Consider the following 13,193-nt stretch of genomic DNA (forward strand, 5'->3'; position numbering starts at 1 on the left):
TGCCTTGAAAGCTACAATTTTAAATTGTAACATGAATTGATAATTTTCCAAATATTTAATTAATCTTAAAATACCAATTATTATATAAATCTTAGGGTTAATTTTAAAATTAAAATTCTTGATTTCCATAGAGTCGAACCAAACAAAGAAATAGGATTTCAAGTGGAAAATGACCAAAGTCTAAAGTAAATGAACTAAAAGGGCTTCCCATTTTGTGTCTCCTTGATCAGGAATATCTGTTGGATAGTTTTCTTAGTGTTATTATGAGTGGATTCAGGATAGATCTGTGCCGTTTATTTTGGGGGGATGTCTTCAGTTTTAGACATTGGCTGAAAGGCACAAAAAGAAAAAAAGTCATGAGAAATGAATTGTTCTTGCATACTTCTTAGAGGTAAGGGTATCATACGGATGTTAACAGGTGATTTTATGACTCATAGAAGTGTGATTGACTATTTGTGTGCATCATTGTTTTCTGAAGAATAATATTCTGAATAGTATTCTGAATAATAATAATAAATAATAAATAATAATAATAATAATAATAATAATAATAATAATAAATTCAATTCAGGTCAACATTTCTTAAACCAAAATAATTCTCTTATGATCAGTGATGCATTTACATCTTGCACATTTTCTGTGAATATTGAATTGTACAGCATCTATTTGGATTGGATACTAAACTATACTGGATTAACTTAGAGGAAGAGTTTTGACTGCCAGGACCTCCAGAATGGAGACAGTGTTTGAAAGGCCTGATGAAGAAAGAGCAGGTGAAATTCCATCTCTGGAAGAAGGAATGGTCCTTGGCCACAGCCCTCATACAACCTTTCCATTTGGCATTCTCTTCTCAACTGTTCTGTACTGTGGTGAGGCTGCTTCTGCCTTGTATATGTTTGATATTTATTGAAAGAATAATGACAAATTCTGGATGTCATTTACCATTGGCTTCATTATTGTGGGAGCAGTTTTGGATCAAGTTACCCTTATGTTTTTCGAGAAGGATTTGACCAGGAATATGGCTGCATTACTTTTGGGGCATCTTCTGCTTTTAGGACCTATTGTGAGGTAAGTGATAGTAAATATTTTTTGTCCACTGTTTCAGATAAGCAAATTGAATGCGAATATTATGTAAACAAGTTTAAGGATGTATTAATTATTATTCCTTTAGTGAGAATTTTCCCCTTTTAGTTTTGCTTAGTTTTCATACACTTGAAATTATTAGTATGTGGTAGCCATCAATTTTAAGTTAATGATAGTTTTGAAAAAATACAGATAGGAACAAGTCAGTTGTTTCTTCTGTTTTTTAAATGCACTTATTCACATGTTGGTCTTTATCATTTTTTAAAAAGTCATCCATTAGGATTTTTATTTTAAATAATTATGAGTAAAACATAACCTTACCTAACGGATAGAATAATGGAATGAGAAATGGTGACAGAGAAACATCATGAAAAACAACATTGTAAATTTGCCACATATTTTGATGACATCTAATATTTAATTGTAGATTCTTAAGACATCTTTGAAATGTAGCTGAAACTGGCATACTAATATACAATTAGGCAGTCAGTTTCCAAATCACTTTTGTTTACTATGATGATTTGCATGAAAATGATCATTTTTATGGAATTAATTTTAGCCAGCTTTACAGTTTGGGTTTTCAAATGTACTAAAAAAGACCCCATTGTCAAAATGTTAATCAGGCAACAATACTAAGTGATTTGGGGGCATTCATTTATTTGAGCTGATTTAGGTTTGGTTGACTATATCACTTTAAAAAAAAAAAGGGCCATGCATAAACAACAAAAAGTAAAAACATATTCACCATAAAACTCTACAAACATTTTAAAACGATAGTAACAATAAAAGGTAGCATCTATTAGGGGCTTAATATATATTTCATAAACATATCTCATTTTTCTCAAAATTTTCTTTAAATTTATTTTTTAATTTAAATTCTTGTTAGTTAATATATAGTATAACACAATAATACGGTGTAATATTGGTTTAAGGAGTAGAATTTAGTGATTCATCACTAAACTCAGTGCTCATCACAACAGATGCCCTCCGTAATATTCATCATCCAGCTAGCCCACCCCACCGCCTCCCTCCATCAACCCTCAGGTTGTTCTCTATCTTTAGGAGTCACTTATGGTTTGCTTCCCCGCCTCTCTCTTTCCTGCCTCTTCCCATACGGTCATTGGTTTTGTTTCCTAAATTCCACGTATGAATGAAATCACGTGGTATTTGTCTTTCTCTGAATGACTTATTTTGCTTAGCTTAACATACTCTGGCTCCATCCACATCATTGCAAATCCAAGATTTCATTCATTCTAAAAAATTTTTTTCAACATTTTATTTTTTCAGAGACAGAGGGCAACAGAGTGTGAGCATGGGAGTGGCAGAGAATGAGGGAGACACAGAATCCAAAGTAGGCTCCAGGCTCTTAGCTGTTAGCACAGAGCCTGATGCAGGGTTCGAACCCACCAACCCTGAGATCATGACCTGAGCAGAGTCGGATGCTCAACTGACTGAGCCACCCAGGTACCCCTAAGATTTCATTCTTTCTGATACACACTTCTTTATCCATTTCTTTATTCTTTATCCACTTCTTTATCTTCTTTATCCATTCATCAGTCGATAGACACTTGGGCTCTCTCCATGGTTTGGCTAATGTTGATAATGCTATAAACAATGGGAGCATGTACCCGTTCGAATCAGCATTTTGTATCCTTTGGGTAAATACCTAGTAGTGCAATTGCTGGATTGTAGGGTAATTCTATTTTTAACTTTTTGTGGACCCTGACACTATTGTCTAGAGTGGCTGTAGCAATTTGCTTTTCTACCAACAGTGTAAGGAGGGTTCTCCCTTTCTCTGAAACCTTGTCACATCTATTGTTTCCTCTGTTGTTCATTTTAGCCATTCGAACAGGTGTGAAGAGGTATCTCATTGTGGTTTTGACTTGTATTTTCCTATGATGAGTGATGTTGAGCATCTTTTCATGTGTCTGTTGTGCATCTGGATGTCTTCGTTGGAAAAGTGTCTACTCATGTCTTTTTCCCGTTTCTTAACTGGATTATTTGTTTGTTGACTTTAATAAAGTTCTTTGTAGATTTAATAAAGTTCTTTATAGATTTTGGGTACCAACCCTTTATCCAACATCTTCTCCCATTTGCAAATATCTTCTCCCATTCCATCAGTTGCCTTTTAGTTTTGTTGACTGTTTCCTTCGCTGTGCAGAAACTTTTTATGTTGATCGGGTAACAATAGTTCATTTTTGCTTTTGTTTCCCTTGCCTCTGGCAATGTGTCTAATAAGAACTTGCTTAGGTTGAGATCAAAGAGGTTGCTGCTTGTGTACTCCAGTAGGATTTTTTTATTATTATTATTATTTAAAAAAATTTTTTTTAGTGTTTATTTATTTTTGAGGCGGGGAGGTAGGGGGTGCAGAGAGAGAAGGAGACACAGAATTCGAAGCAGGCTCCAGGCTCTGAGCTGTCAGCACAGAGCCTGACGTGGGGCTCGAACTCATGAACCACGAGACAATGACCTCAGCCAAAGTCAGATGCCCAACTGACTGAGCCACCCAGGTGCCCTTCCACTAGGATTTTAATAGTTTCCTGACTCACACTTAGGTCTTTCGTCCACTTTGAGTTTATTTTTATAGATGGTGTAAGAAAGTTGGTCTAGTTTTGCTCTTCATGTCACTGTCCAATTTTGCCAGCGCCATTTCCTAAAGAGATTGTGTTTTTGGCACTAGATATGTTTTATCGAAGATGAACTGACCATTAAGTTGTGGGTCCACTTCTGGGTTTTCTATTTTATGCCCGTATCATAGTGTCTTGATGACTACAACTTTGTAATATATCTTGAAATCCAGACTTGTATGCCTCCCACTTTGTCTGTCTTTTCCAGGATTGCTTTGGCTGTTTGGGGCTTTTTGTGGTAACATTTTTTTTTGTTCTAACTCTGTGAAAAATGCTGCTGGTGTTTTGATAGAGTTTGCATGAAATTTCTAGATTTCTGTGTGTAGTATAGACATATGAACAATGTTTGTTTTTCCAAATCATCAACCATAGAATTTCCCCCCATTTCTTTGGGTCCTCTTAACTTCTTTCAGAGGTGTTCTGTAATTTTACCCTTTGGTTAGGTTTACTCCTAGGTATCTTATTGTTTTGGTGAAATTATAAATGCGATAGATTCTTTTATTTCTTTTTCTGCTGTTTCATTGTTGTATAGAAATGCAGCTGGAGAGTCTGGGGGGCTCAGTTAATTAAGTGCTGGACTTCAACTCAGGTCATGATCTCACTATTGGTGAGTTCAAGCTCCGCACTGGGCTGTGCACTGACAGTGCGGAGACTGCTTGGGATTCTCTCCCTCTCCCTCTCTCTCTATTACCAGAACACACTGAAAATCTTCCTAAAGCATAATTTTACATAAAGTCTACAAAAAAGTCAGTTAAGTGAACAAAAATAAGCAGCTGATAATTTACCATCACTCTGGAGTCAGACTGGGTATTTTTCATTTAAGAGGGTATGGTATTCATTAAGAAATGGACTGCCATAGAAAAATGAGGAAACATACTAAATGTGACCTTTATTAAGATACTCCCAATGATCAGCCATAGTACATATTCTTTCTATAAAGGCTAAGCTTGTAAGCAGTTGCTAATAAAACTGATTTTTCTTCTGTGAATCTATAGTACTTTGAATGCTATCAGTATGTTCAAGTAAGTACAAATGTTTACCTTCTCAACTCTAATTACAGAATTAGCACACCAAAGTAAAAAATCCTACTATGTCCGAGACATAGTAGGACAAATAAACATCTGTTTTCATCTAGTATGTCTTTAGAACATGTGTCTTTAATTAGGGCAAGAGTGTTTACAGCCTAGCACATTGTTCTTTGTGAACATTAACCCTTCAAGACTGGTATTAAAACAGGTTTCACTTTGTATTGTTTTTAAGATAAGAACAACCAGAAAGAGACACCTTATTTGTGAGGATATTACTTATATTAGTTCAAGGTAGCTAGCTGATGGTCTTCAGCTATACCAAAAAGAACTTTATAAAAAGAGCTGTACTATATTGAATGTCTTAAAACATGAAAAGAAAAGGTCGTGTCCGAATGAATTAAGATAAAAATAGGCTTGCCGTAATGTACATTGAACATTAGTAAAACTTATATATCCTTTTGACTGCTTTGTTTCCTTTATTCTTGGGAAAGCAATAGCTTTTGGGATCAAGAACTCTAAAGATTAATGTGATTTGAAAATCCAGTAATTTATATGTTCTCTACCAAAAAATGGAGACAATAAGCTTCTTTTTCTTCTCTATTTTAATTTTTCCTGGCTTTATCGAAATGCACATATAACATTGTGTGACTTTAAAGTATTAAAAGTGATGATTTGATACACCTGTATGTTACAAAATGATTAGCATGGTTAGGTTATTTAATACCTTCACCACCTCAGATAATCACAGTTTTTGCAGCATGTGCTGTAAGATCTACTCTTTTAATAACTTCCACGTATATGATACAGTATTGTCAACTATAGACATGCTGAATGTTAGATCCCCAGAACTTGCTCATCTTTAACTACATGAATATCTTTGATGAATATCTCCTCACTTCTCTCAGCCCTCAGCCAGTGGCAACCAAATCTGTTCTGCAGCTGTGTATCTGCTGTTTTTTTTTTAGATTGCACATAAATATGAGGTCACACAATGTTTATTTTTACCTGTATGACTTATTTTACCTAATATGATGCCCTCAAGTTTCATCTGTGTTGCAAATGGCAGGATTTTCTTCTCTCTTATGACTGACTCATATACAATTTTTTTTTTATCCATTCATCCATCAGTGAAAATGGAGGTCCAAATACCTTTTAGAGTCTGTTTTTGTTTCCTTCAGATAAATAGCCAAAGGAGATTTTCTGGATCATACAATAGTTCCATTCAAAAATATCTGAGGAACTTCTATACTGTTTTCTCACCAATTTACATTCCCACCCACAGCGCGTAAGTGTTCTGTTTTCCTTGCCAACACTTACTTGTTAGTTCTTGTGTTTTTGATAACGGCCATTCTAACCACTATGATGTAATAGCTCATTGTGGCTTTGATTTATATTTCCCTGATGACTAATAATGTTGAGCAGTTTTCCCTGTATCCATTGGCTAAATTTTTCTTTGGAGAAATGTCTACTCAGTTCCTCTGACCATTTCTTTATTGGGTTATTGGCATTTTTGCTGTTGAGTTTTTGGAGTTCCTTATATACTGGGTGTTAGCCTTTTATCACATATATGGCTTGTAAGTATATCATCCTGTAGGTTGCCTTTTCATTTTGTTAATTGTGCCATTTACTATGCAGAAGATTGTCAGTTTAACTTCAACTTATTTTTTATTTTGTTACCTGATCTTTTGATATCATAATTAAGAAATCATTCCCAAGGTGAATATCAAGAAGCTTGTTCCCTGTTTTCTCAAGGAGTTTGACAGTTTCAGTTCTTACACCAAAGTCTCTATGCATGTCCCCATTTTTATTAAGATATAATTGACATATAACATTGTGTAGGTTTAAGGTGCGCAATGTAATGATTTTATATACATATATATTAAGATGATTACCACTGGTTAGTTAATATGTCCATTACCTCTCATAATTACCAATTTTGTGCGTGTACAGTGAAAACATAGAAGATTTCCTGTCTTAGCAACATTGAAGTATGCAACACATACTGTTAACTGTATCATTAAGTTATGTTACACTAGATTGTTATGTCGCTATTCTGTACATTAGATCCCTGGAATTCATACATCCTATCATGGGAAGTTTGCACTCTTTCACCAACATTTACACCCTTTTCCCTTCCCCTACACTTGTCAACCATGAATCTAATTTCTGTTTCTATGGCTTAGGCATTTTTAGATTTCGTGTATAAGTGAAATCATACATTATCTTTCTCTCTCCGACTTATTGCGCTTAATGTAATGCTCACAAGCTTATTCCATGTTGTCACAAATTGCAGGAATACCTTTTTTATGACTCAGTAATATCCATTGTGTGTGTATATATATCACATTTCTTACTCTGTTTAACCATGAATGAACTTAGGTAGTTTCATTCATTGCCTATTGAGAATAATAATGGAATGAACATGGTGGGGGTGGGGCAGACATCCCTTTAAGATAGTGATTTAATTGCCTTTATATATATACCCTGAAGTGGGACTTCTACATTATATGATTTTTTTTTTTTTTTGAGAAATCTCTATGATGTTTTCCCACAATGGGAAACAGTTCTACCAAGCTACATTCCCACCAGCAGTCCTCATGGGTTCCTTTTTATCCACATTGTTTGTCAAGACTTGTTATCTCTTTTTGATAACTGATATTCTAACATGTGCAAGGTAATATCTCCCTGTGGTTTTGACTTGTATTTGATGATTAGCTGTATTGAATATCTGTTCATGTACCTGCTGGCCATTTATCTATCTTCTACAGAAAAAAAATCTAATAAGGTCTTTGGCCCACTTTTTAATCAGATTAATTGATTTTTTTGCTGTTGAGTTGTGTAGGTTCTTTGTATGTTTGGGATATTAATCCTGTATCTGATATATGGTTGGCTACCATTTTCTCTCATTCTCATTATTTTTCACTCTGTTGAAGTCTGTGTGCAGAAGCTTTTTAGTGTGATATAGCCTCACCTGTTCATGTTTGCTTTTGTTGCTTGTGTTTCTGGTATCATATCCAAAAAAAATCGTTGCCAAATCTGTAAACCTTTTTTGAAGAATAATTAACACACAGGGCTCATCAGAAAGTTTGATCTGTCAAACAAACACTTCTGCATTCTACTTGTGTGTGTGTCAATTTTATGCATTTATAATATTAAACTACCTTTGCATTCCAAGGAGCTATCCCATTTGATTACTGTGTATGATCCCTTTAATGTGCTGTTGAGTTAGGTTTGGTTAAATTTGTTGAGAATCATTGTATCTGTATTTTCAGGGATTAGCCTGTAGTTTTCTTTTCTGGTTGTATCTTTACCTGACTTTGGTATCAGGTTATGCTGGCCTTATAACACTTGGAAGCGTTCACTCCTCTTCACTTTTTGAGAAGAGTTTATTAAAGATTGGTGGTAATTCTTTTTTCAGGGTTTGATAGAGTTCACCAGTGAAACTATCTGTTTTAGGACTTTTTTAAAGGGAGGGTTTTGAGTACTGCTTCAAGCTCTTAAGGTGGTATTGATCTTCTCATGTATTTTATTTCTTCATGACTCAGTCTTGGTTGGTTATGTATTTGGGGGGATTTTTTTAGTTTCTTAAGTCACACAATTTGTTAGGGTATAATTATTCATAGTTGTCTCTATATGATAACTTGTGTTGGTCTGGTTTCAGTTGCGGTTTTTCTTCTTTAACTTAAAATCTTATCTATTGAATTTATTTTTTTCATGGTTGTCTAGCTATATGTTTGTCAATTTTATTATTTTTCACCAAAACAAACTCTTGGACCTGTATTTTGTAATTGTTGTTGTAGTCTCTATTTAATTATTACTGCTCTAATCATTATTTTCTTCCTTCTACTCTGTGGGCTTAAAGTTTTCCCCCTAGTCTTTGAGGTATAAAGATACGTTGTTTATTTGACATTTTTTTTCTTTATATAGGCATTTATTGCCCCCAAATTCTCTTTTGGAGCTACGTTTGCTATATTCTAAAAATTGTGACATGTTCTATTTTCATTTCTGTTTATCCAAGGATACTTTCAGATGGCTCTTTGGACTTCTTTGATCCACTGTTCAGTGGTATGTTTAATTTTATGTATTAGGACATTTTCAGTTTTACTCATTATTGATTTCAAGTTTCAGAACATTGTGGTTAATAAAGGTAGTACATGTGATTTACTCTTGTAAATTTGTTACGGCTTGCGTTGCGACCCAACATGTGATCTATCCTGGGAATATTCTGTAAGCACTTGAGAAGAATATTAGCTCATCTTTATTTCTGAAGTACAGTTTTGCTGAGTAGATTATTTTTGTTTGTCAGTGTTAATTCTTTTAGCACTTTGAGTGTTTCCCACTTTGGCCTGGCCTACTATTTTGTTCCAGACAAAACCCACTGATAGTCTGATCAGTATGTAATGGCTCGTGTTTTCCTTGCTGCTTTCAAAATTACTTCCCATGAGTTAATATTTTGATAATTGTGTGTTGAACAGTAATCTTCTTTAGGGTCCTTCGAGCTTCCTATATCTATTTCAAGATTTGGGAAGTTTTCAGGTATTGTCTTGAAGTGAGTTTCCATCCCTTTCTTATCGTCTTCTCCTTCTGAATCCCATGATGTGATGGGTTTGTTTACTCTATGGCGTCCCGTAATTCAAGTAGGTTTTCTTCACTCTTTTAACTTGTTTCCACTTTCGAGATTTTTCACACAGTCTTTGTTTCATTTTGCTGATTTCTTCTGCATGTTCTACTCTTCTATGAAGCCCTAATGAATATTTCACTTTTGTGATTGTATTGTTCAGTTCCAGGATTTCTGTGGGCTGCTTTTTAAAAAATGGTTTCTATTTATTAAGAAACAACGGCTTTTAATGATCTTTATAATAATTTTATTACAAAATACAATACTTCTCATTTTTTTATGTATTGTTTTCCTGATTTCATTTAGTTTTCTGCCTGTTGGATTTCATTCTGTTTCTTAAAAGTTGATTATTTGAATTATTTGACAGGAAAGTATATACCTCCATTTCTTTGAGTTCAGCAAATGGAGATTTATTACTTTCTTTTGTCTTATGTGACTGGGTATTTGTGACCCATGTAGCCTTTTATTGGTATGTATACATGTGAAAGAGTAGATACCTCTTACAACCTTTCTAGACTGGTATTAGCAGGTAAGAACTTTTGCCTGTCCTGTCCCCAACTGATGGGATTTCTTCTGAAATTGTAGTTGTTCTGCACTGGAGCCAGTTAAGGCTATTGCAAGGTCAGCACTGGGTTCATGGTTGGCAGGCTTGCTGTGAGGGGTTAAGATGAGCTTGGACCCATTATGATGCATGAGTGGATGACATACCTCAAGTAGGTTGTTCAGTGGCATGGTGCTGGGAAAGGGTCCACTCAGGGTCCACAGTTAGGACTTCAAACAGTGGGCCTACAACCAGGTATGCAGATGAGTATGGCTCTCACCAGGCTTCTGGGAGGTCTGCTCTCTGGTTAGTGCATGTTCTTGGCAGGACGGGGTTGGTTTTAGACCATGGCTGGGAGGGACTGGATCTGAACCAAAGGGCTATCTCAACTTCTACAGCACAGCTTGCAGTGTGTAGATCTTTGCTGGAAGGACAGATGGTGTGTCCTCTGCCATGTCACTGGGTGGGCTGAAGTAATCCCTGACCAAGATTAGAGGGTCTGGAGCTGCAAGTAGTGTCCTTTCAGGATCTCTAGGGATGCAGATGGGAATGTCTCTTTCTAGGTTCCTGTAACAGCAAGAGTGTTTACAGACTGACTGGGACATGCTTTAACCCAGCCATTGGACCCTTTCACAAAAACAGTCTGACTGAGTTGGGTGGACGTAGCTCCAGTACGTCCCAGACATGGCCAACACGGCCTGGCGCTGGTTCATAGGCTATTTTTATGTCTACAATCAGGACCAAAGTCTGTATGTCAATTACCTGATGCACAGGTGGGCTGACTCCTCTTGGAACCCTTGGCATGAGGTGTTGGTGACAGGACCAGAACAAAACACAGTTGTAACTGAATCCTCCACGGAAGAGAGCTTCTGGGGGTCATAGCCAGGACAGCAATCAGCAAATCAGCCATCCAGATGCAAACCTGCTGTGTCAAAAATGCTTTTCCCATCCTTGGGCTCTTCTCAGTCACTCCTTCGGTGTAATAATTTCTTACTTGAATCCAGAAGTTCTTATGAGGATGTTTTTGTCTGTGGATGGATGCCAAATTGTTAACGTTGAGGGCTTTCTTATTTGGCATGTTGCTGACATCACTGACAACTTCCTAATTCATAATTCTTTTGTTTCTTTTTTCCTGAGAAATCACCACCAAAACTGTACATCTTCTGCCTTTGTAAATAGTCTTTCTATTTCTGTCTAAAGCTTATTCCCTTCAGGTTTGCTTCAAATTTAATAGCTTAAGATCTTTATTTGCTTACTTATTATTTGCTTGCTGCATCGTTTTTTTTTCTACCTACGGGATTATTTTCTCTATTTTTTTTTTTTTTTTGTGCATGCTTACTCAGTCCTAGATATCCCACTTGCACTTATTTCTTCATTTGTCTTAATAACACGATTTGAATGCATTGAGCCTTTTAAGGTATTTTCTTTTTTTTCTCTTTGTAACTCTTCCTTATTCAAGCTTTTGCCCTACTGGTTGGTACCTGATGTCATACCTCCTTGTTACTAAATTTCGTTTTCACTTGCCACACATTGCCAAACCTATTAGGTGCATTTTGTAAAACTGACTCCATCATCCATTCTGAAATATTATTTGACTTTAGGTTATGCCATTCCACTTTTATTTGATTTTTCTACTAACATATCAGTATCCTTTGTTCTTATCCTATAGACCTCTAGTTGTTAGAGTACTCAGTGATTCAGACAGAGGTCCCTTTTCTTTCTTCATGTATCATTCCAAAGTGATCATTCAAATCTATTCATCATTAGGTCCCTGAACTACATATCAAATGTCTGCTATCCTTTTTTTCCTCTTGAGTTTCTTTCTTTCTTTTTTTTTTTTTTTAATGAGATATAGTTGACATACAACATTATATTAGATTCAGGTGTACATATAATGATTACCTATTTGTATATATTGCAAAATATAATAAATTTATATAATAAGCACAATAAATTTAGTTAACATCTGTGAGTACTCACCTCACGAGCTTCTCAAGAGAAAGTAGGAAGTTCCAATGAACATCACTATACTCCTCAAATTCATCCCTTTGCTACCATTTTTCTATAAGTTCTTATATTATCTATCTAAAACATTCTTTCCCTCATTTCTTTTACGTTTCAGCTGTTATCAATTTGTGTCATTAATTTTTCTCCATTTCTGTTTCTACAATTTAGTTGATGCCATTATCCCATGCTTCTGAATGAAAGTATCAAGATTTTAATTATTTTCTACTTCTGTGTTACCTTTTTAAATTCTGAAAGTGCCCAGGATTATTATTATTTTTTTAAATAATCTAAGACATTTCTGCTTTGTTAATTTCTTTCCTTAACTATAGCTTTGTTAAAAGAGGAACCATTTGAATCTTAGTTACTGGTATATACACAATTTATAACTAAGCTTCTAAGAGACAGTAAGTTTTCAATAAATATTTAACAAAAAGTATAATTTTGGTATTACGTTTCTAACTACTAATTTTGTAGAATATTTATAAAAAAAGATTTTGGTTGAGTTTCAGATGAATTCATATTAAATGTTTATTTAATCCTGCAGTTTTTTATTCAAGCTTCTTGTAAGATATTTAAGGGTGTATTCTTATCCCTTCTAAACTTGAGTTGGGTGAAATAGTATAAAAACTAATATTAATAATGATTTTTAGAAATAATTCTTTTTTTATGTAGTGCGGAAATTTTTAAAGTTTGCAAATGTTTGTTATTATCTTTTAATTGATATAATAACTTAATTCTATTATTTACCAATAATAGTGGTGGAATAGAAATATATTTTTTTGCTGCACTAATGGTCGTTAGTACTAATTTCCATTTTGAGACTGCAAGACAGATTAGTCTCTAATGAAATTGTAGTTGAGAGCCACATATATGTCTCAAAATGTTTGTGTATATAAAACATGAATATTTTATATCTTATATATTGAAATGTGTGTGTGTATATATTTTAAAGTATAAAAGGCATTTGGGGAGGATATGATATTCAGTTTGCAGAATCTACTGTAACTAGGAATTTACCTTTGTATATTTTAAACACTATTTCTATCAAGTGCAGAAATACTGGATTTTATTTGCAGACAGCAAATGAAATGTTGTAACTATCTTATAAATATCCTACCCAATAAGCAAGTAGACTGATTGTACTTCTTTTTTTTTTTTTTTTAATAAAAGGAAAGATACAAAAAGGGTATTTTCTATTTTCAGATTTCTATTTTCCTGTATGTCCCCTGTATTAAGTGACTGAGTTTTAAATAATGAAAAAAATCTGTCCAATGTATATTAGACTTTGG

The 13,193-nt window shown here is 34.5% G+C and overlaps 1 protein-coding gene and 1 long non-coding RNA gene across 4 annotated transcripts in view; one reads left to right on the top strand and one right to left on the bottom strand.

Moving 5' to 3' along the window:
- The window catches only part of LOC145714917 (uncharacterized), a 44,850-nt gene extending 42,102 nt beyond the window's left edge, over window positions 1–2,748 (top strand). Inside the window, exons 4-5 of the long non-coding RNA XR_014137054.1 lie at window positions 660–1,068; window positions 2,371–2,748. This is a non-coding gene — a long non-coding RNA (uncharacterized LOC145714917). The remainder of the gene's footprint in view (window positions 1–659; window positions 1,069–2,370) is intronic.
- LOC145714916 (putative gamma-taxilin 2) overlaps window positions 315–13,193 on the bottom strand; it is a 112,301-nt gene continuing 99,422 nt past the window's right edge. For 2 of the 3 annotated variants that reach the window (XR_014137051.1, XR_014137052.1), the window contains one exon: window positions 315–329. The gene's annotated coding sequence lies outside the window, so the exon portion shown is untranslated. Of the gene's footprint in view, window positions 330–10,619; window positions 10,926–13,193 lie in introns of those variants that run through there. The other variant, XR_014137049.1, reaches the window with a different exon arrangement.

The sequence above is a fragment of the Panthera onca genome, chromosome Y, assembly GCF_046562875.1.
Source record: "Panthera onca isolate mPanOnc1 chromosome Y, mPanOnc1 haplotype 2, whole genome shotgun sequence".
NCBI classification, from domain to species: domain Eukaryota; kingdom Metazoa; phylum Chordata; class Mammalia; order Carnivora; family Felidae; genus Panthera; species Panthera onca.